Genomic DNA, 25853 nt, shown 5'->3' with positions numbered 1-25853 from the left:
CTTTGCCAAATTCCTTCCCCAACCCCTGCCACCTTTAAAATAACAAGGTCAATCACACAAAAGAAAGATGGCAGAGTTTCAGTTCCAATGATGCTGATTATCAGCATAACACATATGGTTCAGCATAACATCCAACTTGTCCTTGAAGACTATAGCAACTCTAGCTGGAATTGGCTAAGATAAAGTAATTATGAATAAAAGTGCCCATTTTTCTAAAGATACTTTACCAACCATCCAAGAAAGTGCATTTTAAATTCTGTCTTCCAAACTATAATCACTTAATTAAAAAAAATCACTTTTAAAGAAAACAATGTTTACTCACATTGGCTATAGTCAAATGAAACCGACATCAGTCAAATAAATTGCAGAGTCTTACAATTTATTTGTTATGAATCAGTTTTAAAGATGGTAAAACAAGGAGCTATTTGTGGACAATGGTATATAATGCTCTATACCCTAAGGATTCCTTTCTTACTATTTTGACCAAGCAGAATCCAGAGAAGTGCTTTCTTATGAAATAATTTATACCTTCATCTTTTACTCATTACTTAAATACTACCTTTGTTTTATCTTTTCTAATTTCTTGATAGTTCTCAAGGTACAGGTTTTGTAATTTAGTCTTATATACACTCACTGAAAATACCCTCAATATTACCTGAACAGATCATGGTTTTACCTTAGACTTCACCCACTCTGGTATAGAGTAACAAGCAAGCAAAATGATACCACAAAGTTCTGATACCCTCTTCACCTGGGCAACATAGAGACATGTTATGACTTCTAATGCATACAGAAACAAGATTAGTACATAACACATACATAGCACTCAAAGAATAAAATTGGTATATTATATAAACATTCTACAGTAAATTATTCACATAGTAAGTAAATCTTCATTTGAGAACCCTTATAGGCAGCTAGTAGGGTACTAGTTGTTTTTTTATTCATCCAAGGAAAATTTTTATTACTGGCCAATCATGGGCATACTATTATACAACCTGAGTAGATATATTATAGAACTTCAAAGTAAAACAAATGTCAATAATCAGCTAACATTTTATATATGAGGAGAGTGATGTCCAGAGAGGTAAAGTAACATCCCAAAGTATCAACAGCTGGTTGAATAAAAGAGGACTAGAATATTGATGTTATTCTTTCCATAAAACTGTGGTTTATTATTGCTTGGAATAGGTAATATATACTTTTTATATCTATTTAGGAGATTATTGCTTTGATAATACAACAATATAAAAAATACTGTTGGCAATATATCTCCCTGTTTATAAGTTCTATCTATATATCGACCTATAGATCTATGTATCTCTCTGTACTTATCTATTGATTGATATAGGCCCAATAATATACCAACAGATCAGCAGATTTACAATTTATAGTTACCATTTCAAAGCCAAACTTTATTTTAATACTATTCATTTTTCCTTCTCCTTTTTAAAAATGTAACTCATGAAAAGGTTGAAATTTAAAACAAAAATAATGTCTCCCCCACCTAGTAGCAAATTTGTTCTATAATAGAGTAATTAAAATTATCAAGTTGTTCATTGGTCTTTTCTTCTCACTTTTTAAGTCACAGAATTTATTCAGCTGATGAAGTCTTCAGAAAGGCACCAATACAATACCAACGTGATTCAGCAAAATCATATGTAATTATTCAAACATGAAATGGTACCTTGAGTGAGGTAATTAATATTATACTCAATGATAGGGTATTTCAATTGCCTGAGATAACGGATTTTTAAAAAATGTGTTGAATCGTATATCCATTCTAATTAGCGCTAAGAAAAGTCAGAAGAAAGTCAGATGAAAAGCATACTAAGGATATTATGAAAACATCTACACAATTTTTTTCTAATTTTTCTAAACACTCTTTCCTTTGTGCTTCTATTTTGTCCACTTATTTTAACCTTTTATCTGTTACTGAAAGAATGTAATCTTCTTGAGCATATATACCCTTTTTTACCTTTTTATTCCCAGGCATAGTATGTGATTGACTTAGTGCTCTGTAAACCTATGCTATATAACTAAATGAATAAACTAAATAAATATATTAAGCATTTACATGTGATGTTAGATAACTTAAACTCTGTAGTTACTTTTAACAGACATCAGTGTTACATAAACTTTACTGAGCATATGAATTGCCTCAGATTTTTATCAAGAATACAGTTTCCCAGGACTCTTTCTTGAGAATATTGGGTCTTGATTGGGAACCTATAAGATTAAAACTGCCATAGGGAAGTTTTATAATCAGGTAGTTTGAAATCATCTAGAGAATTCCATATTTAGATTGAATCTTTCAAGAACATTAAAAAATACATTTAACTTAATCTTATATTGTTTATATTTTACATGGAATAACTAATTATTTATTCTCCTTGATTTTATGAGAAGATTTTTCACAGCAAATCTTTATTTAGTCCCTATTTGGAGGTTCTAGACATACAGAGGTTTAAACACATACTACATAGCTTTACAAAACTGATAGCACATAAAGAAACAAACATTCAAAAATAAATTATAAAAGAGCCCAGAAGTAGACCCACATAAATACAATGGATTGAAGTTTGACAAAGGAGCAAAGACAATACAATGGAGAAAAGATAGTTTTTTTATCAACTAGTGCTGGAACAATTGGAATCCACATGTTAAAATATAAATCTAGACTCAGACCTCACACACATCACAAAAGTTAACTTGAAATAGATCACAGACCTAAATGTAAAATGTGAAACTATGAAACTCCTAGAAGATAACATAGGAGAAAATCTAGGTGACCTAAGGTATGAAGATAACTTTTGAGATACAGCACTAAAGATATAAACTATGAATATAATAATTGATACGCTAAACTTCATTAAAATTAGAAACTGCTGCTCTGTGAAAGACAATGTCAAGAGATGCAGGAGATCAGTCAGGGTGGTGGGAGAAATTATAAGGAAAGATGCAAACCTTCTTGAAAGGCTGGGAGGTTTTGCAAAACTTCAAAACAGAATAATAGCTGAAGGCAGCTAAATCCTCTTATGCTGAGTTTGAGGGCACAGGGTAGATAACAAGGAATTTTAAAGGAATTTATATAGATAAATTTGTTTACTCATGTCTCAGGAAACCAGCCTCTGATTATCCCCTCACAGAACTGCTCTCTACATGGGGGCTGGCAATGTTAACTACCCACAAATTGTTTTTGTGCCAGGCCTTTGTCATCAAATCTGTACTAAATAAATAAAAACAGCTCTAGCTTATCGGGGCTGCACTCTCACTGGTGGTGCTAAGCCCTGCAGTCCCCTAGCCATGCTCTCAGGCAAAATACCTGTGTCTGTGTACTTTCATCACCTGTCACTCAGCCAGATTCTGTAAGACAGACTGTGAAGAGAATGAGAAGCCACAGACCAGAAGAAAACACTTACAAAAGAAATATCTGCTAAAGGACTATTTATAAAATATACAAAGAACTCTTGAAACTCAACAATAAGAAAATGAACAACTTGATTCAAAAATGGGCAAAGGATCTAAACAGACAGAAGATGGAAAACAGCATATGAAAAAATGTTCAACATCATGTACCATCAGGGAACTGCAAATTAAAACAATAATAAGTTGCCACTAAACACCTATTAGAATGGCTAAAATCCAGAACACTGACAACACTAAATGCAGACAGGAATGTGGGGCAACAGGAGCTCTCATTCATTGTTGGTGAGAATGCAAAATGATACAGTCACTTTGGAAGATAGTTTGCCATATTTTTTCAAAATGAAACAAATTCATACCATATACTTCAACATTTTTGCTTCTTGAAGGCTACACAAATAGTTGAAAACTTATATGCACACAAAAGCTTGAACAAAAATGTTTATAGCAACTTTATTTATAATTGCCAAAATGTAGAAGGAATCAAAATAATCCTTCAAAGGTAACTGGATAAGTAAATCAAGGTATATATAGACATTGCAATCCTTTCCAGTGCTAAAAAGATGCAGGTATCAAATAATTGAAAGACATGGAAGAAACTTAAGTGCATGTTACTAAATGGGGGAAGCAAATCTGAAAAGACTATATACTGTATGATTCCAACTATATGACATTCTATGAAAAGCAAAACTATGAGGACAGTGAAAAGATCACTGGTTTCCAGGAGTTAAAGGGAAGGGAGGAATAAGTAGGTAGAGCACAGAGGATTTCAGGCCGTGAAACTACACCATGATACCACAGAACATAATATCACTTTACATCTGTCAACATCTATGCAATGTACAGTAGAGGTCCCCAACCCCCAGGCAGTAGACCAGTACTCCTCTGTGACCTATTAGGAAGTGGGCCACAGCAGATGAGCTGTGGGCCAGCCAGCATTACTGCCTGAGCTCCACCTCCAGATCAGCTGCTGCATTAGATTCTCATAGGAGCACAAACCCTTTTGTTAACTGCATATGTAAGGGATCTAGGCTGCATGCTCCTTATGAAAATCCAATAATAAATATAATGCATTTGAATAATCCTGAAACCATTCTCCTCCACCCCTGGTCCATGGAAACACTGTCTTCCAAGAAACAAAATTTCATAATTATGGTTAATTATGCTATATCAACATAATTTCATTGATTATAAAAAATGCATCATCCTGGTGCAGGATATTGATACTAGGGAAGGCTGGTGGGAGTCAGGAGGTCAGAAAGTAGAATTAAGAACTCATTGATTTGATGGATCAATGGAGATAAAGCTCAGTTTTGCTGTAAACCAAAACTGCTCTCAAATTCTATTAACAAATAAATTACAATACTATGTGGAAAGATTTGACATATTTTGAATGTTCAAAGGTAATCCACAATTAAGTAGCTGGGTAAAACTGTAATCAGGGTCTCAGATAAGAGAGTAGGACTCTAGGACTCTGTAATTTGTTGTACTTGTAAATCTTCACTCACACTTTACATTACAGAGCAACACCAACAACAACCAAATGCTACTTTTCTAATATTTCTTGTGACATTGGTAATAATAGATGATGAAAATCAAACGGTAAGCACAACTTCCTTTTGTGCTTGATATGATGGATCAATGGAGATTAAGATAAACATTATACTAGATTCAGAAAGAAGGCAGGTCTCAGAAAATTTGTTAGCAGTCTTGTTTTCCTAAGCTTATCTCTGTCCCCTTATTGGTCAGTTATTATAAAAGCAAATTGTACTCACTCTCTTAATGTTGGGTAAGCAATGGACAGGATGTAAGAAAACAATTTTCTTGATGGAAAAGCTGATGCTTATAACAGAATTCTTCTGGGGAGTGGCTTATGAAATTTTTAGAAGCAGGGTTTTAAGAGTAAACATGATGAACAAGGTAAGGTAAATGTCTATCAGTCTTCAAGCAAGGTTGCCTAGAGTGGAGGGGGAAGGGCAGAAGCTGTAATTATTTTCTGTTAGAAACAAGTTTTTAATTTTTTTTTTTTTAAATAGGGTCTCACTCTGTCACTCAGGCTGGAGTGCAGTGGCACAATCACTGCAGTCTCTACCTCTGGACTCAATGCTCTCATCACAGCCTCCCAAGTAGCTGAGGCTCCAGGTGTATGCCACCACACTCAGCTAATTTTATTTACTTTTTTAGAGATGAAGTCTCATTATTTTGCTGGAGGCTGGTCTTGAACTCCTGAGCTCAAGTGATCCTCCTGCCTCAGCCTTCCAATGTGTTAGAATTACAGGTGTGAGCCACTGCACGCAGCCTGAACCAGTGTTGCATAAGGATGTAAATATATTATTGCCTTAATTTGCACAACCAATCTATAAGATAAGCATATCTCCATTTATACATGAGAATCATAATGTCCAAAGATCACACTTCATAAGAGACTAAGCCAGATCTCTAAGTGCTATTTTTTTTCAAATTTACTATGATAATGACTCTTAATATGCCTGTGGGTCTTTTGAAAAGCAAGATTTACAGTTTGCTAATATTTTAAATCCCCAATGCATTTTTACCCCTCCACTTGCTATAGTAGTCATTTCTAAAAGGGAAAAAGGAAGGAGGGGTACAAAGAAGATGGTGAGAAACCACCAAATCAAAATACAGTAAGCTACTTGAAGTTCTACCATCTCCATATTGCTCTACTTAAACATTGCTTCCCACCCAACCCCCAACCCCCAGATGAAGTTTCACTCTTGTTGCCTAGGCTGGAGTACAATGGAGCGACCTCGGCTCACTGAAACCTCCACCTCCCAGATTCAAGTGATTCTCCTGCCTCAGCCACCAGAATAGTTGGGATTACAGGTGTGTGTCACCACACATGGCTAATTTTGTATTTTTAGTAGAGATGGGGTTTCTTCATGTTGGTCAGGCTGGTCTCGAACTCCTGACTTCAGGTGATCCACCCACCTTGGCCTACCAAAGTGCCGCATTACAGGTGTGAGCCACTGTGCCCAGCAAACATTACTTTTTAATAAAGAACTTTCTCTGATCCCCCTATACTAAATTAGTCGCCTGCAGTTCTTTATAACACTTTAAATGAGTTGTTTGGTTGTCTTCTTAAATATTAAACTCTTGAGTTAAGGGTCATTTCTATCCTGACCCCTGCACAAATCTACCATCCTGGCTTTATTCCTAGTGCATAGTATACTTTATAAATACATGTTGAATACAATAAAAAGATTTGAAATCATATAAGCAGTGTTGCTTCTTTAAATATCCATTCTGAGTGATACTGGCCCTGAAAACAGGCTCCAAATATACTGCCTCCACGCTTTCCACCTTTCACTAATTGTATGAGGTTGGTATTTTCAGTGTTTAACTCAAAATGTAACTTGGGGTTGTTTAACCAACCATTTTGGGACTTCAAACTGAGAGGACTGAATCTAAGGTTAATATATCAAACTGAGGCTATGGCAGAATCCGCTTTCTTCTTATAGACAATCCATATTCTTCTTATGACCCTAGCAGACAATAGATACCCAGCCAACTATTTGATTAAATCCTCTGTTCCCACCAAGAGTGAAGTCACTAACAAGCTGAGAGATCAGGCATGAGAGAAGAGCAATCCCACCCCATGTCAAGGCATTCATAAGTTGGATCAATACAATCTTCAAAAGCACCCACAAAAATAAAAATAATGTTCTAACCTCATCCAAGGTCCCTCGCCCCCTATAGCTAACAAAAGGCAATATTCTACCACCCACAGCAGTAGCTTAATGTTCCCTGCCGCTGTGGAAAATGTTACATTGGACAAATAGGCCACACCAACTATCAGATTAAGTAGTATCTACAGAATCTCAAACCATCACACACAGGAAACTACAGGTGTTGGGCACAGAACAGAGAGTACCTACTATATTGATTTCTACAGTGCTCAAGGCAAAGGTAAAAAGAATGAAACGGCTGGAAAAAACAATACTAAGTCACTAGCATAAAGGAACAGGAAATCTCTTAAGCAAAGCTGCAGGGATAAAATCAAACTCCCAGACAAAAGTCCTCACAGGGAATTCTTTAACTGGCTTAAACTGTCACGTTCAGAACTTCTTTACATCTTGAACTACCAATTTTTATTTCCATTCCAACTCAGTCTTTCATAAAGGTTTTTAAATTTTTTTTTTCATTTTCATATAGCAAAGATTTCCCCCTTCCCCTTTCTCGGGCTGATCAAATAGAATATGATTTAAAAGCTATAGTGAGTCTTGCTGTGACTAAAATAAAGTAGAAAAAGTCATGACAGATGGTCCCTGATTTTCGATGGTTTGACTTAACAAATTTGCAGCTTTATGGTGAGTTTATCAAGATGTAGTCCCATCCTAAATAGAGGAGCATCTGTAGTTGTTTAGACATTTTCTTGCAAGAACATGCACAGGGGGTGTTGAAATCAATGTCTTAAGTCATGTTTGAATCACTCATCCTTTCTTTACCCAACTATCAATTGTGCATATTGCATTATCCTTTTGGGATGCTCTTCAACTAGTTAATATTTTTCTAATTATGCCTCACTTTCCTCTACCTGTACAATTTATTTTTTTCTTCTTTAAGAATTATATTACAGTACTCTCCTTTTCACTGATGCTCACTAGTATACTGTAATCATCTCTTATCGTATTAGCCCATTCTCATGCTGCTTCTAAAGGATTGCCTGTGACTGGGCAATTTACAAAGGAAAGAGGTTTAATTGACTCACAGTTCTGTGTGGCTAGGAGGCCTCAGGAAACTTAGAAACATGGCAGAAGGGAAAGCAAACACATCCTTCTTACATGATGGGAGGAAGGAGAAGTGCCCAGCAAAAGGGGGAAAAGCCCCTTATAAACCCATCAGATCTTGTGAGAACTCACTCATTATCATGAGAACAGCACGAGGATAACTGCCCCTATGAGTCAATTACCTACCACTGGGTCTTTCCCACGACATGTTGGAATTATGGGAACCACAGTTCAAGATGAGATTTGGTTGGGGACCCAGCCAAATCATATGTGAGTTTTCATATTATCTATATTATATGAAATTTATAGGAGGTCACTGTGGGAACTGAGCTCTCGCACTAGGCCTAACAGATCAGACCGAACAAACTGAAATGGAGTAACTTATGTTAGGTTCCATGTAATCAAAATGAACTTTAAAATGAACCAGTTTTTCAAAATAAAGGAAATACACAGCAATCAATCAGAAGGTGCCTGGTTCACCTGTGCCAGCTGACAAAACAGAAGAAGTTCCTCTGTTTTAACCCTGTAAAGAAAGTTACTTTGTAATGACCAATATGCTTTTTTTGTCCCTTGTTTCTACTTCTTCAACCCTTTTGTGCCTATAAAGCCCAACTTCTTTGCTCTGCATATGAAAGCACCTTTTCTATATCTTTGATGGGATGCTGCCTGATTCATAAATCACCAGTAAAGGCCAATCAGATCTTTCAACTAAATTTGTTGAAAATTTGTAAACATTTATAAAAGCTATAATTATCAAGCTATAATATAAATATTAGAAAATTTTATCAATTTTTTAATTTCTTTTTTTTAAGACATGGTTTTATTTTACTCTGTCACCCAGACTGGAATGCAGTGGAACAATCATGGCTCACTGGCCTCAACCTTCTGGGCTCAAACAATCCTCCCATTTCAGCTTCCCCAGTAGCTGGGTGAGACTACTGGTAAACATAACCACAGTTAGCTAACTTTTGTATTTTTTGTAGAGATGGGGTTTTGCCATGTTGCCTAGGCTGGTCTCGAACTTTTGGACTCAAGCAATCCACTCCTGTCAGCCTCCCAAAATGCTGGGGTAACAAGCATGATTGTATGCATTTTAAAATGTGTATTTAAAACTCATATAATAATTTATTACCTGATGTTTATAAAGACTCATATACTTAAAACACTTAATATTAGCAAATTGATATTTTGAATTTCCCACCCAATTCAGACATCTGGCTTATGTCATTATTTTCTTTAGTTCTTAATGAAATGCATAGATGCCAGATAGAGAGTAACAGAATGCATTTTAATCTGTTAGTGAAGTGTTATCTGGCAAAACACAGTCTATTATATTCTACATCCTGAATATTTCCTGAAAACATTTAGACAGATGAGAGAAAAGTCAGTGCTATATTATTCTATTTTTCACATGAAATACAAATTTTAGTTTGCAGTTATCCTCTGAATCTGATTTAAAACACACACTTTCTAACTACAAATAAGCTGTATGTGAACAGAGAAAGTTTTAAAATACATTTTTAAATTTTTTTGTTCATTTTATAATTCAATGTAATACCAAATGGAGTTCGTGTATAAGGTAGAATGAAGGACTGAACTGAGCCAGAGTATCAGTGGCCACCTATGACATAAAAATTAATCAAATCATGCAAAGTGATCTAGAATTGTGCCAGTTAGCCTTAATCATGAAATATTTACACAATACACAGAGAATGTATTGTGTTAAGTGCTACAAGAACCAAAAAATAAGTATAAAAGCCATTCTCCGGGGCCGGACTATTATATTTTTCTATGCCATAATGAGGGAGGATGATAGCCTAAGCTATTAACTGCTAAATATGTTCTGGATTTATTGAAGATCAAATCTGTTTATGATTTTGACATTTTCCCGAATATCAAATTGACATTCATCTTCAAATTTGGAACTTGCCACCTGAACAGTATTTTTGGATATTTCTCTGTATCCCCTCTTTGATATTGCCTTTGTCAGCTCTGAGAATAAGGTGATAATTAGCCTCTTGTAAACACAGGAAAACTGCATAATATATAATAACTCAAAAGGGGAAAGCTTTTCAAACCTGTGGGGACAGCAGCTCTCTCTCTTAGTTGGTTCTTGCTTTAGCAACTGTAATTGTGTATTCCATTCACATCCATATCATCAAAATGACAGAGGTGAATATTCTAGTTATAAGGAAAGAACTATAAACATGTATATGGATATGGAATTAATAGACCCACAGAGGTCATCACACCCTTGAGACAGAGATATTACTTTCAAATCATTATTACAGCAGACTTGCTTGGGGATAGGTTAGACATCTAGCATTCGGCATAGAAAAAGCCTCAAGTAACAGTGTGAAATATTTTCTGATTCTTTCTCTTCCAGGAAAGTGTTTTCCTCTGAATCTATGAATATGGCTTAAGAAATACTTAATAGCATTTCTATGCTTACTTTTTATTGTGATAAAATATACATAAAATTGTCTATTGTAACTATTTTTAAGTGTACTATTCAGTAGCATTAAGGACATTCACGGTGTTGTGCAGCCATCACCAGTATCCATTTCAGAACTTTTCATGATCACAAACAGAAACTCTGTATCCATTAAATACATTTATTTTTATGAATATTCACACGCACACTCACACTACATTAAAGGACTGTTGATGATAAAACTATAAAAATTAAGCAATCCAAAATAAAATTAACCACATGTGCTAATGTTCTTGAATTAACATAGCAGAAAGTAGCATAGAATTCATATTATATACTGTTCTATTTAGGCATCTGTGGGCCAAAAGGGAGGAAAAGAACACCAAGAATTTAAGCTTTTTGATCTTAATCCCAAGGAAATTAACTATAGGGCTTTGGTTAAAATCACTACACGTAAGTAATTATTTCCCACAAAGCAATGCTGCCTTTTTTTTTTTTTTTTTTTTTTTTAACTTAGTCTCAGGATAAAGAGTATTTAGAAAACAAAGAAGCCCATTGGGAAAATTAGCTCTGAGAGGAACTAAAATATTAGCAAGCACAGGCAGTCCCCATTTCTAATATAATATGCTCATATAAATTCTATCAAAAAAGGCTCATCTTAAAACATATTGTTCTCTTTCCACAGAAATAATGTTGTAATTGGAGAACTGTATTCCTGAGCAGGACTTGGCATCGAATAAATCACAAATATGACCAACAAGATGTCATAAAACCAAAGCCATAAAAACTATAAACCTTCATAATCATTTAAAATAGAAAAACTATACTATTTTATGGAATTTAGCAGCTAGAAGGGATTTCAGAATATTGCCAAGTTCAAGTCCATTGTTTAGTAGATGAAAAAACAGATGTCTAGAAAAGATGAGTGACATTTCTTTTAATTTACCAAAGTAGCTTGTGGCAATAGGTACTAAAACTGAAGACTTCTTAATCTTAACTTATCGTTCCACCCACATATTTCAATGCTTCTCTTATAAAATTTCAGAAAATATGACTGTGCTTTAATCTCACATTTATTATGAATATTGTAAAGTATATATGCAATATATAAAAATGTGGTTCTCAAATAACATATACAAAAGAGGTACATAGCTAATATTTTTATATATTTGTATGAAATTCTTAAATTGGCTATTTACCTTTTTAAACTATTGATAGGATTTTAGTGGTGTGATTTTAGTGACCGATTTCAGCTACAAGAGTTACCCAGAAACATTTGACTAGACCATTGATTTTTCCTGTCAATAAAATTTCTCTTTGACAGTAGAGATATTCTAAAACATTTAATTAGTTAATTATTATCACATTGGTGGTGGTTATGATTGTAAAATGACCATTTTATTACACTGACACTTGAGGGTATCCCTAAGGTTTTAAAGAGGAATAAAAAAATTTGAAATTGGATTTGACTGTATAACAAGCAGTTAGAACTATACTCAAATACACACACACACACACACACACACACACACACACACACAAATGCACATCAAGTAAGCTTTTAGAGAAAGGCTTACTTCCATTAATTCCCAAATCACCTCAACCCTGCAAAAATGAAAAGAAAGAGAATAAAAAGAGCTGTTTTAGAATTGTATGCACAGAATCAGTGAAAGACAGTTTTCCCCATAACCTGCATGATAATCCTGATTAAAAAGTAACTCAAGGCTTTTAAAATATTATTTAGAGAAAACCATTTTCTTCCAAATCACAAACCATATATCCTTAACTAGATCTGGAACACATGGAGTGCTACCTAAGTAACTGGCAAATAAGTGAATAAAAGTATTCAGAAATGAAGCAAATATGTTAATTGAGACTGAGAGAAATGAAGAAATATAAAAAACAGGGCTGCTTTATTTTGCTTGAATCCTGAACATATCCTTTCTTCCTGAGGAAAGTAACACCTCTGTTCACTTAAAAAATGTTTACATCTACACACAAAATCTGCATAATTCCATGTGCTTATAAATATGTGGAAGAGATTTTTATTAAATAAAGGCTGAATTAAAAATAAACTATGGAACACAGTGATTTGACAAATGAAATGTGTCTAAATGTTTTAGTTGGCTTTTGCATATAGCCTTGTAGAATAACTTCAAGACAGAAGCCTTAGAATATATTTTGGCTTAAACCATCTTTTCACGAGGATTTTCATGGAAAGAGCTAAATAAGTTAGTGAAGATAAACAAGATAAACACATCATTTGTTGAATGAATGTGTATAATAATAAACTCAGTAGTGAATGACTGAACAGAGAAAAATGAGTGATCACATCTCAGGATACAGAGGCCTCTTTCATCTTCTGGTTTTATACATTCAGGATTGGTAACTGATCTGAGAAGCCACAGCTGACTTTGTCACTCCTGGCCTAGAGCCTTGAGCCAGAAACACATTCCTGCTGACCCTTGCCTTAATTTTGCAGTTTTAGTCTCCCTCTTCAACTGATAATCAGTATTAAGTATCTATATATTGTGTCTATCCTGGGTACTGGAGACAGTAATATATATATATATATATATATATATATATATATATATATATATATATATATATATATAACAAGAACTCTGAACTAATGGAGTTTAACATCCACTTATTTAAAGAAGATATATGAAAGTAAGCAATAGGCATATACTACTTAATATTGGGAGTCACCAATCAATTAGTGGTATACAAAAAGGTTTACTATCTGGAATATGTAAATTGTTTTATTGAATTGATAAAACAAACAAATCAACAGAAAAAAGCATGAACATAATATCAGGGAATTCTTAACATAATAAATTAAATGTTTCAAAACAAATGAAAAGAACTCAACCTGAGAAACAATAAGGAAAATGCAAATGCAAATGAGATAAATGTTCTTTCTCGAGGTTAGCAAAATAATTATTAATATATCAAATGCTGAAACTGGTGATTAGTGTGTAAATTGGTAAAATCTATTTGGAAGACAACACGCAATATGTATCAAAATTAGAATTATATAATTTTTTTGGCACAGTAATTCTAACTCTAAAAATTTAATCTTGAGAAATCATCATACATAATATCAACATATGCTGACAAGGATACTCACTGCTTTGCCATTTAAGTGCTAAAATTGTGAACTCAACTGAAGGTCCCACAGTAGGAGAGTGGCTAAATGCATGGTTTCTCTGTATTATAGAATACTTTGAGAATGTTAGAAAGAAAAAAAACATAAGGTAAAAATGTATGTATTATCATATAATCATCTATCAGGCATATGGCTAAATGAATAACGTACATCACAGAACAATACATATGGTTATGTAAATTAATGTATCTGTCTCTTCCACACGCATACATATATATATATATATATATGTAAATACACAGAAAGATACCTGAGAAAATATATTCCAATATATTAAAAATGGTTAGTCTAGGAAGAGACTGAGTTGGAAAGGAAGTAAAGAGAGGCTTAAATGTTTTGTTTTGTATAATTCTGGACTGTTTGGAATTTTTTCTTGAGAATATATTCATTTAAACATGTCATTTTTTAAGGCAAGGATGTGAACTATGACAGAAAACACACAGAGTTAATAGAGCATCATCATCACAGTATCGTGGCAAGAATGAAAGATAGCTTGATGGATTGTTCAGCATGAGGAAAAACAGAAACCTACCATAGTAATTAGAAATTATGTATATGCCAGACATTTTTGAGAATGAAGTTAAAGCAACCAAGGAATACCAAGAAATGCACACCTTCTTTGCATAAAAGTATGTAAGCCACTATTGGATATTGGTTTCTTGGGGGCATAAAGGTATGGCAATTAAGATGACCTAATTAGAGAATACTCATTATTCTAGGAGAAGAAACCCAGGTAGATGAAAATGGCTGAAGAGACCAGGCCAGCAAAGAGTCTACTGCAGTTCTTGTCAAAGAACATTTGCCTGGGTCTGAGAAACTGCTATTTATTATTATTTTTTTTTAATTTTTTTTTTTTTTTTTTTTTTTTGAGACGGAGTTTCGCTCTCGTTACCCAGGCTGGAGTGCAATGGCGCGATCTCGGCTCACTGCAACCTCCGCCTCCTGGGTTCAGGCAATTCTCCTGCCTCAGCCTCCCGAGTAGCTGGGACTACAGGCGTGCGCCACCATGCCCGGCTAATTTTTTGTATTTTTAGTAGAGACGGGGTTTCACCATGTTGACCAAGATGTTCTCGATCTCTTGACCTCGTGATCCACCCACCTCGGCCTCCCAAAGTGCTGGGATTACAGGCGTGAGCCACCACGCCCGGCCCGAAACTGCTATTTATATTTTGAAAATTAAGGATGTAAACAAACGTCTGATATCTAGAGTTTGGTGAATAACCTCTCACTTCATGTTTATCAGGTATCGGCTCCTGGCTTGCTCTGCCTTGAGTCACAATGTAAGGCAGTTTCAATGTTTATTTATTCCTTTGGTGCTCAGCAACCAGTGGGAATAAGGTGGATTGAAGGAGAAATCCTGAGATTCTAATACCAGGTGTGTGCTTACTGCTTGGTATCTGATATGGTTTGGATGTTCGCCTCCTCTGAATCTCACCCTGAACTGTAATCCCCAATATTGGAGGTAGGACCTACTGGGAGGTACGGATCAGGGGGTGAATCCCTTATGAATAGCTTAAGGGTAGTCCCTTGGTGATAAATGGATTCTTGCTCAATTAGTTCACAAAAGATCTGGTTGTTTAACAGAATTTGGGGCTGAGCACGGTGGCTCACGCCTGTAATCCCAGCTCTTTGGGAGGAAGAGGCAAGTGGATCACTTGACTACAGGAGTTGAAGACCAGCCTGGGCATCATGGCAAAACCTTATCTCCACAAAAAATTAGTTGAGTGTGGCAGACAGCTATAGTCCCAGCTACTGGGAAGGCTGAGGTGGAAGGATCTCCCAGGAGGCAGAGGTTGCAGTGAGCCCAGGTCCAGCCACTGCACTACAGCCTGGGAAACAGCAAAACCTTGTCTCAAAGAAAGAAAAAAACTAAAAAGAATCTAGGACTTCCCTCTACTCTCTCTGGCTCTACCTCTTGCCATGTGATATGTTGGTTTCCCCTTTGCCTTCCATCATGATTAGAAGCCTGGGCCTTCATGGGACGCTGATTCAACCATTATGCTTTATGTATACCTTGCAAAACTGTGAGCCAAAATTAAACCTCATTCCTTTATGAACTACCCAGCCTCAGGTATTTTTTTACAGCAATGAGGGAATGGGCTAATACAGTATACAAAATGATGTGGGGTTATAACATCTGTTTAGGAGCAGTGAGGGGCAAGCCATTGTCAGTTGAGGACACAAAAGAAAGTTACCAGCTAGTTCACCAAATGGAGCTCCAGGCCACACACTGGAGATACAGACCATGCAAAGGCACAGAGCACAACGCAGACTTAGAAAGAAGACTCATTTCTGGACCCAGGATAAGCATCAGCAAGCAACTTGAAGGCTTACGTGACATAGTTAATAAAAAATATGAGCCATATTTAAAACTAAGTTTAGATAAGAATGGCATAGTATTAGCACTGAATACATGAAACCATCAGTGGAAGAAGGGCAATGCCATCCTGTTATCAAAGTTTAGACTCTAAGGCAGAAATATGTATATATTTTTTAATAGTTTCACTCTGTCACCCAGGCTGGTGTGCAGTGGCGCGATCTTGGCTCACTGCAACCTCCCTATAGCCATATTTAAGGAAAGTTTTTTTTCCCCCCGCATGTTCACCAGAAGCTAGAAGTTAATACCAGAATACTACTGAACATTCTCCTGTACATTTTGCATCTATTTTTCCTTGTTAGATATAATAACAATGTATACATTTTTAATTTTATCTCACTCTATTGTCTGGGTTTTCATTCTCATATAATTATTTTGTTTTCTTCATTAGCTCTCCAATAAATGAATCCGTGAGGATTATTACAGTGAGACATCCTCTTCCTGGCTATTCTGGTGAAGATTCAAGCAAATAAACAGTAAAATTCTTAACATAGTTAACAGGCAGCATTTTGTTACACATGTGTTTTACAGTGATTCCACTCCCCTGACTCCCGCCCCAACCTTCTTTTTACAAATGACTTTGCTGCAAACTTACACTCTAAGGCTTGCCTTGGTAAACTCACAGAAAGATGTAAGCAATGAAGAAAAGAAAATGCAATGGTAGCTCCCAACCCTGGAAATCATGTTGAAGTATTCCCTTGGAATGATGATTCAGCAATAGAAGCTTGAAACAAACTGAATTGTAAGCTAATAATTGTCATCACCTATAAAAACTTATTTGGTCTTTCACTGCATCAATAATGAAAAACAGCAAACCAAAGAAAAATTAATGCCTCAGTACACACATTCTCTTCTACTGAAGTGAGAACCAACATTCTTATAGGATTCATTTGTTTCCCTGAGTTCCTACAGATCATAATAATTACCCATAAAACCATCAAGAGCTGAAAATACCTAGATTCTGCACTAATTGATTATTTTTATTTTGAATATACTGAAAATATGTTTATATTTTCATTTGACAAACAAAGAGCTAATACCCTGATGGGTAAAAACTAAACTTATATAAGCTTTAGGATACCCAAATCTAATTTTCTTTTTATGCTTTTCTGAGGCTTGTCCTTCTTGATCATCCTTTATCTTTGAGTACATGACACCTTCTTCTCTCTGATACCTGAAGCCACTGTTAATACAGGGAGAGACTTGGGAAGGTGGCTAGGTGGGGTGTAGTGGCTCATGCCTATAATCTCAGCACTCTGGAAGGCAGTGGAGGGTGGATCACTTGAGGTCAGGCGTTCAAGACCAGCCTGGCCAACACGGTGAAACCTACCTCTATTAAAAAATTAGCTAGGTGTGGTGGCATGTGCCTGTAATCCTAGCTACTTGGGAGTCTGAGGCATGAGAATTGCTTGAACCAAGGAGGCAGAGATTACAGTGAGCTGAGATGGTGACATTGCACTCCAGCCTGGGCAACAGAGACAGACTGTCTCAAAAAAAGAAAAAAAAAAGTCATAAAGAGTCCTTGTACTTCACTGGTTCTTCCCAAGTATATTTTTCCATACTGCCTTCTTTACACAGAGCAATTGCCTCAGAATAACAGTGTTTGTTTGGTGGGGAGCAGCTGATTTGTCTTTGTATCCTCAGGGCCTGCCACATATTAGTATATGTTCAAAATTTGTTAGATTGTTAAAATGAAAGCTGAAGTTACTTTACTAAATAGCCATTGAGTGAAACAATTGTGATAAACATTATACATGGAGGTATATTTTCTATTCTTCATTAATTTTCAACTATCTTCCCCCCGCCCTTTTATTGAGAGAAATAAAGACCTCTGTAATATTTAAAAATTCACTTAAAGGGCTGGTAGTATAGCTGGGTAGCTCAGTTGGTTATAGTGTGGTGCTAATAAAATGCCAGCAATAATAATTGTATCATTAAATGTATTTGCTGAGATCTAACGTATCTCATTTTTAAAAATATGCATTCAAATATCAGGCATTAGAACTTATTATATGATCTTCCAGTTGTCCCCAACATTGATATAAAGAAATAGGGAGTTGAAAAAGTTATGACTATACAGTAATTCACTTAACAAAATTAAACACTATTCTGAATATTCATTTTTTTTTATTATAGGCTATATAGTTTGTATTTTAGATTAGTGGACTGTAGAATCTATTTTAAAACATATAAAGCTGACTTTGAATTAAGGGAACTTCCAAAACATTTTAAAATTCACATTCAACACTTAAATGCAATGTTATAATTCTAGCACCCAATAGCAGTTAACTATCTCCCAGGGAAGGAAGCTCCCCATAAAATGGCATTATGAAAGCTTGTATTCCATAGACATTTTTCATGTAGATGCTATAGCCTCTAATATTACCAGACTGTGAAAGATATTATACCTGGGTGAAAAATGGCAAAATAAAAACAGACTATTGTCTCAAGTCCTGAATGACTCTGCAGAGGACCTGGGACTCATGATTAATAACATTGTTTAATGATTTTATATTTTAGTTTTACATATTATTATTGTAAAGTTATATTTTATATTAAAATACAGAATTGTTTTACATTGATATGAAGGCAGGTTTTAATGCCTGTTTGCAATTTAACATGAAAATCATTTTAGTCAGTGATATTTGTTGACATAGCATGCAAAACAAAAAAAAAAGCTTCCAAGAAACAAGGCTAGATTTGAAGACACACCAGAATTTCCACTCTGCCACTTACCTGTTGTATGATCCTAGATCTAATACATCTCATTTTTTAAAATATGCATCCAAATATCAGGCATTAGAGTTTATGCTATCACCTTCCAGTTGTCCCCTACATTTATATACACAAATAGGGAGTTTTTAAAATGTGACTATCCAATAATTAACTTTACAACATTAACATTTAAAAATTAAAATTAACAATTTATTTACCTCTCTGAATCTGTTTCCTCACCTAAATATAAGAGTAGCAGCCTATGCTTGTAAACCTGGAAGTGTTGTAAAGGAAATCACGTATGTTAAATTAAGTAGAAATGTTTTTCAAGCTGTAAGGGACTATACAAATTTCCTATCATATGAGCTGAAGTGTACAAGCTTTATAGGAAAAAATAAAACATAAAGGAAAGGGGGAGTACTTTTCTGATGACTTACATAACAACTTTCCACATAAGAAATTACTACAATCCTAATAGAAATGTTACAGAAAGAATATACAGACTTTCTTAAATCACCTGGAAATGGATTACTTTCTTGGTAGCACAATCCTGGGAAAGCTATTTATTATAGAAAGGAGAAATCAAGGAGGTTATGAAGAAGAAGATGGATGGCATGAGAAAAGCTTGAAAGAAAAATACAGAATGTGAACTAGAGCACCAGTGTTCATGCCTCATATTGGAGGGATGAGCAAAGTCCCTTTGAACACAAAATAATGTTTAGTGGTACTAACCACAAAATGAAATAGCAGATAATAAAACAGTTCCTAGAGAGATTAAAATGACAAAGTCCATTTTGCTGCAAGTCCTTTTTACCTAAACGGAGTCAACTCTGTCTGGTTCATGCCAAATACAAGCTAAATAAATCATGTAGTAAAAGCCCTGGTTGCCAATACAATTAAAGGGTGGGTCGAGAACAATGTGAACCCCACAGTTAAAAGATAAACATAGGGGTCATGTTATTGAAAAAGACATGAAAAATGTGACAAAATAATACTGTTAAAGGGGACAAAATGTCAATATGAAATGTACAGGAAATTAAAAAGTAGACATCTGAGCATTATTAATTTGCTGAGCAAAAGCAGCAGTCTATTTCTAATGTCTGCCACATATTTGTGGTACAACTGCAGCACCATTAATCTGGTACTCTAATCTGGTACTCTGCAATGGCATGACTGGAAAGCTGGTCCTCTTTAAATTACTTTGATTTACTGGCAATGCAATAATTAAGGTAACAGAAGCACCCTTCTCGGTCTACAGACTCCAGAAAATTGTATTTCAGCAGAATGTGTCTTATAGGTTGATTCAGGATAAGGAGTTAAGTAGTAAAGAGTATTCCATCATGTCTATAAACCAGGGAATATATATATTTAAGATAATGAATAGTAGCCTACATATATATTTAGAGTGAGAGAGATATAGAAATTGTATTATTAAATATTTTCAAAAATGTAGATTTGTGGGGAAAGCTGTCTCAATATCATACCTTGTTCATTCTTTCATGTAGGACTCCAACTATCTGCATATGCATATGTGCAAACTAGTTGAAACTACTGTGAATTGGTCTAATGGGGAAAGTGGAGTTTCCAGAATTTTGTCCAACAAAAGTAGAAAATTGAGCTAAAAAGGATCAAAGAGGAGTGCATTAGTCATGGAATTCATATTTCTAATTTTACAAGGGTATCTCCAGTGGTTTCTTTGATGTAGTGGAATGAGTTTGGGATAGAGGACGATGCTGTGATCCCCCTGTCTTCAACACACACTAGTCATGTGACATTGAGAAAAGTATCTAACTTCTCCGATTCTTAGCATCATTGTATGCAGAATGAGAACCATAATATTAATAAAAGCTACCTTGTAGGGCTGCTGCAAGGATTAGAATAGATTTAGAACATCAAATATGTTTTTCCCTGGAAAAACTCATGGCACATGATAGGTGCACAATAAATATTTGTTTAGGGAGAATGTGGAGAAAGAGAGAGAGTGAGGGTGTGTGTGTGTGTGTGTGTGTGTGTCTGAGTAAAATCTTCAAAATTATACAATCTTCAAAGACTACAACCTTGTCCTTTCAACTCTAAAATCCTTTTCCCTCACATAATGATAGTTTTCGTCTCTATTAGTGATATGGTTTGATTCTGTCCCCACCCGAATCTCATCTTGAATTCTAACTTCCACAATTCCCATATGCCATGAAGAGAACCTGGTGGAAGGTAATTGAAGCATGGGGTAGGTCTTTCCCGTGCTGTTCTTATGATAGTGAATAAATCTCATGAAATCTGATAGCTTTAAAAATGGGAGTTTCCCTTTGCCACCCCATGTAAGAAGTACCTTTTGCCTTCCACTATGATTGTGAGGGCTCCCAGCCAAGTGAAACTGTAAGTCTATCAAACCTCTTTCCTTCATAAATTGCCCAGTCTTGGGTATGTCTTTGTCAGTAGCATGAAGATAGACTAATACAATCAGCAATTACTTTTTGTTTCTTAAAAACATGACTAGTTAAATTAAAATTATTAGATAAAATGTTACATACCATGCTTTAACACATTATAATATGGTATTTGGTAGTCATTAAAAATATCATGTCCACATAGGCCATTTTGCTTTTCATAGAAAAGGTATTGCTTCCTTGACCAGAGTGAAGTTGCCTGATAGTCATTGATCTCTCTCTCTCTCTCTCTCATACACACACACACACACACACACACACACACACACACACATACAGAGAGAGAGAGAAACTCATGGAAAAATTATCTTGGAACTCATTTCTCCAGATCCATCTATTAGCATCAGCACTGCACTCAGCATCTTCATCCAGCACAATTATTTATCAAGAGTATTAATTATAGCACTAAGTGCAGAACCTTGGCTAGAAGGAAAGAAAACTAATTTAGGAAAAAATAGCCTTTGAGGAGATGTCAAAGAAATAAAGTATATTCTGTCTAGAAGAGAGAATATTCAAGTTGATGATATAATGACATGGGATTATCAGCACTCTTCAGAGAAGACAGTGCTTTTTTTGGTGGTTTCGACTTTATTATGATTACTCTTTCCATTTATCCAAAGGCAGGCTTACTGTTTTAAGAATCTCATATTTAAAACAAGGAATCTTTCAGGAACCAAACATTTAGTCCTAGCAAAGTCAGCATCAACATGTTTTTCCCAATTCTGATTAAAAAAATTCTTTGATCAACTGAGTATACTGTGGGTTTCATAGATAAGTCCTTAGAGACTGGGACTTAAATGGCCTCACCATATGAATTTGAGGACAATACTCTCCGAAGTGCGAGTAGTTTTTCAAACGATGTCATGAATAAATACAAAACATTTATTTTTGGAGCACACAGGATCACACATCCATATAAATAAATTACTACAGGCAGATTTTTACTTGCTAAGATTTAGCACATTTTGGTTAACAGAAAAGTAGTAAATCTCAGTCTAAGAAAATTAGCTGGAATTATAAGTTTTTTCTTTTTTTAAGATGGAATCTCACTTTGTCCCCAGACTGGAGTGCAGTGGCAACCTCTGCCTCCTGAGTTCAAGTGATTCTCCTGCCTTAACCTCCTGAGTAGCTAGGATTACAGGCACGTGCCACCACGTCCAGCTAATTTTTGTATTTTTAGTAGATATGGGGTTTCACCATGTTGGTAAGGCTGGTCTCTAACTCCTGACCTCATGATTTGCCCACCTCAGCCTCCCAAAGTGCTGGGATTACATGTGTGAGCCACTGCGACCAGCCTGGAATTATAAGCTCTTATCAACTTTTATAGAGACTCAAACCCCCAGGATTTAAGCTCAGAAACTTTCTGCCAGCATTCTACATACCTCATGTCATGTACCGCGATTTAAGTTTTGTTTGTGGAGATACCTTGTACAATTTTCTAAATATCGTCAACTTAGATTCCCCACATTTCTTCTCCTAGTTCAGATTTGCATATAATTAGAGTGGAAAATCAGGGTAGAGTCTCCAAGAGTTACATCTTAGCTTTTATATTCACTTTGCCAAATTTTAGAAGAGAAGTCCATATTTGCATTGAATTGTGTGTTTGTGTGTGGGTACATTTGAAAACCAAATGTATATAGTGTAGAAGAGATATAATTCATTACTAGTCAACTCAATTTATGAAATAAAATTTCTTATTATAAAATATGTTGAAGAGCAAACTTACACATCTCCTCCAATGAGTAATGTTTCATCTTAAATTTAAAAGAGGAATCAATCTGCAAATGCACACTGAGCACCTGTGATACCCAGTGCTGTGCTCTGTGATATGAAGAGATTAATATGTGTAAAATGATGAGTTAATTCAGGAGCATCTTCTATATACTAGGCACTTTGCTGCTTATTGGGTGTATAGCAATAACTAGGACTAGTTACAACCCACCAAGAAGTTTATGATTCCGTTATTTAGAAAACTCACAGAAATGCAGAGAACAGTAGAAATAGTAAGTAAGCAGCAAAAAGTTCAAGTAGTAATTAGGAGAGTAGGGAATGTAGTTGTAAATAAGCATATTAATTCATAACTTCTTCAGCTCTAAAATTCTGAGGAGGCTTCACTAGTCAGAGAAAATTAAGCCAGTCTTTAAAAATGGGTTGATTTGTTCATGAGCTGAAAGAAAACAATCTCTATTAGAAGATTTCAAGCCATTAGGTGTGAGCTAGTGTATGATCATGCCACGAAGGCAAGAGCCAGGCAAGGGAGGGGACAAAGCTCTAGCTTTGCCAAGATGGTAGAAGGAAGAACAATGAGGATTCTGACTTTAATATAGCTGTTTCTTCCTCTTCCTCTTCTTCCTCCTTGACCTGCTTCTTGCTATGCTGATAAGACCTCAAAGGGGTAATGGCGGTCAGGTAATAATGAATTCCAGTTGTTGGGGGGGCGGAGAAGGTCCTGAGCAGAAGCATAAGGAATATGAGAAAAGCATTGATTTTGTGTCATTGTCAAAGCAACACTGCAGCCAGGAATGGTATGTGTTTACTCGTTCTTCTTTTCCATTCCTTTGCAGCTGACTAGAACCATAAAATGACATTCTAGTCAATCTACTGGGTAAAAGTTTGCAGTTTAAAAAATGTCCAAGGAAACTTCTAGCCCTCTCTAGTCTTCCTTAGCAATGTTGGAAGTCAAGTGTTCCTGATTAAACAGCAACAAGATAGAGGAAGCATTTTCTACCATGAGAAAAATTTTATTGTTTAAGTCACTGAGAGTTGGGGGTTAATTTATTTCCACAGCTTAATGTCTTCCCTGGCTAAGAACAACAATGCTTCTGTGGTGAATTTGTTTACAAACTTCAGACGAATTTTACAAAGCTTGATTATTGTGGTTGAGAATAGACATGCTTTGTCATTAATGCTAATGTGGCATAAAAACTATGACCCTCAACTTCTACTTTCTAAGCTTTTACTTTATATTACATTTATTTATTGTTCTACTTCCCTGTAAACAAGCATATTAATTCATAACTACATTTTTCTGAAAAGTTTAGAGAGTTTTATAACAGGGAATGACCTTCTAGTTTTTTAAAATAAGAGAGACAAGTAGCTTAACAGTAATTTTTAATGGCCATTGATTGGTTTTAACAATCTAATATTTTTGTTCAGGGAAAAGGTTTAAATTCTGCTAATAAAATTAACAAAAATTTTAATTGAAATAAGAAAATAATCCCAGGTTATTATTTGGAATATGCAAAGAAAAGCCCAGGGAATAAATACAGGTAGGTGTAGATAACCAAAAAATAAGAAACATATATCTTTGCCTCTATATAAGACAGAAATATGAAATAAATAAATAATAAGTGCCTAAATACAGAGATGTGTGAAATCCTGGCAGAGTATCCCGCAAGACTTCTTATGTCATCTCTCACTTGGAATATGTTATAGTGAGACTAATCATGCGATTCAGGAAACAAATTATGCAGCCAGCGGCTTCTAAATTAAACACGATCATCTTGAGTTTTGTGCTGAGAAGAAACATTCAACTTGGGATAGTAGAAAGAGGCTGAATCTGCAATGAGAGTGCCTGAATTCTTGACTGAACTCCACCACTAATTAAGCTAGCAACATTAATTGGGTTCAATAATCGCAAAGTATCAAACTATTTCACTCCTTTTATTGATTAGAAAAATCATAAAATTCTTGCCTTATTGGTTTTATAATGTTGTTTATAGTAATCCCTCATTCTCATATTTCTACCAGCTGCAGAGTACCTGTCTTTTAAGTACCAGTATCTATTTCATGAATCCTTTCCTAATTTTGCTCCTTTTCCCAGGAGAAATGGACTATTCTCTCTTTTCTATTCCTGTACTCTCCTGTTCAGACATTTATCATAGCAATAAAATTTGACATCGTATTTCTTTGTATATTTGTTTCCCATTCCAGTCTGTGGGTTTCTTGAGGTCAGCGATCATATCTAGCTATCGGTATATTATATTATATTGGTATATTATATACTGGTATCCATAGTGTAATAAATCCATAGCACATAGAATGTGTTCAGTAAATGTTTGCCAGGTGTAAGCATGAATGAATGTGCTCATGAAGATGTTAGGAGTGAACAAACACAGATTAATTTGCTAGTGGCTGCTGAATAGAGAAGAAACTTTAAGATACAGCTAAAATTGTCAAAGCCTTCAGGGAAACCCTTCTTAGATATGTTCTGCCTCTTTGAATCCATTTTGGTTATGACTAAATAGAAGTCAGGGACTGGATCCCTGAAACCATTTAATTATTTTTTTCATAATTTTTGATAGTTATTTGACAAAGGAAATCTGGCCACTATGAATTGGGAGCAACACAGGGAAATTAGTTTTAGGTAGATGAAATCTCCGGATGTGATAACAAATAGAGAAGACAGGATAGGCTAAAATTCGAATTCACTCCTCCAGGAGGAATTGTGTTCATCTGGGACACATTCCTAGGTTAATTCATGACCCAAACTGCAGGTCACTGACAGCTTTCCAAACTGAAATGAGGACTAAAT

At 35.2% G+C, this 25853-nt stretch overlaps 1 protein-coding gene across 4 annotated transcripts in view; it reads right to left on the bottom strand.

Annotated features, from left to right (window-relative positions):
- The window catches only part of LRP1B (LDL receptor related protein 1B), a 1941900-nt gene that overhangs the window by 1405166 nt on the left and 510881 nt on the right, over nt 1–25853 (bottom strand). The gene's annotated exons all lie outside the window — the stretch shown is intronic.

The sequence above is a fragment of the Callithrix jacchus genome, chromosome 6 (assembly GCF_049354715.1).
Source record: "Callithrix jacchus isolate 240 chromosome 6, calJac240_pri, whole genome shotgun sequence".
Taxonomy (NCBI): Eukaryota; Metazoa; Chordata; class Mammalia; order Primates; family Cebidae; genus Callithrix; species Callithrix jacchus.
The sequence above is the reverse complement of the archived record's forward strand: the minus strand, read 5'-3'. Positions and strand labels throughout refer to the sequence as shown.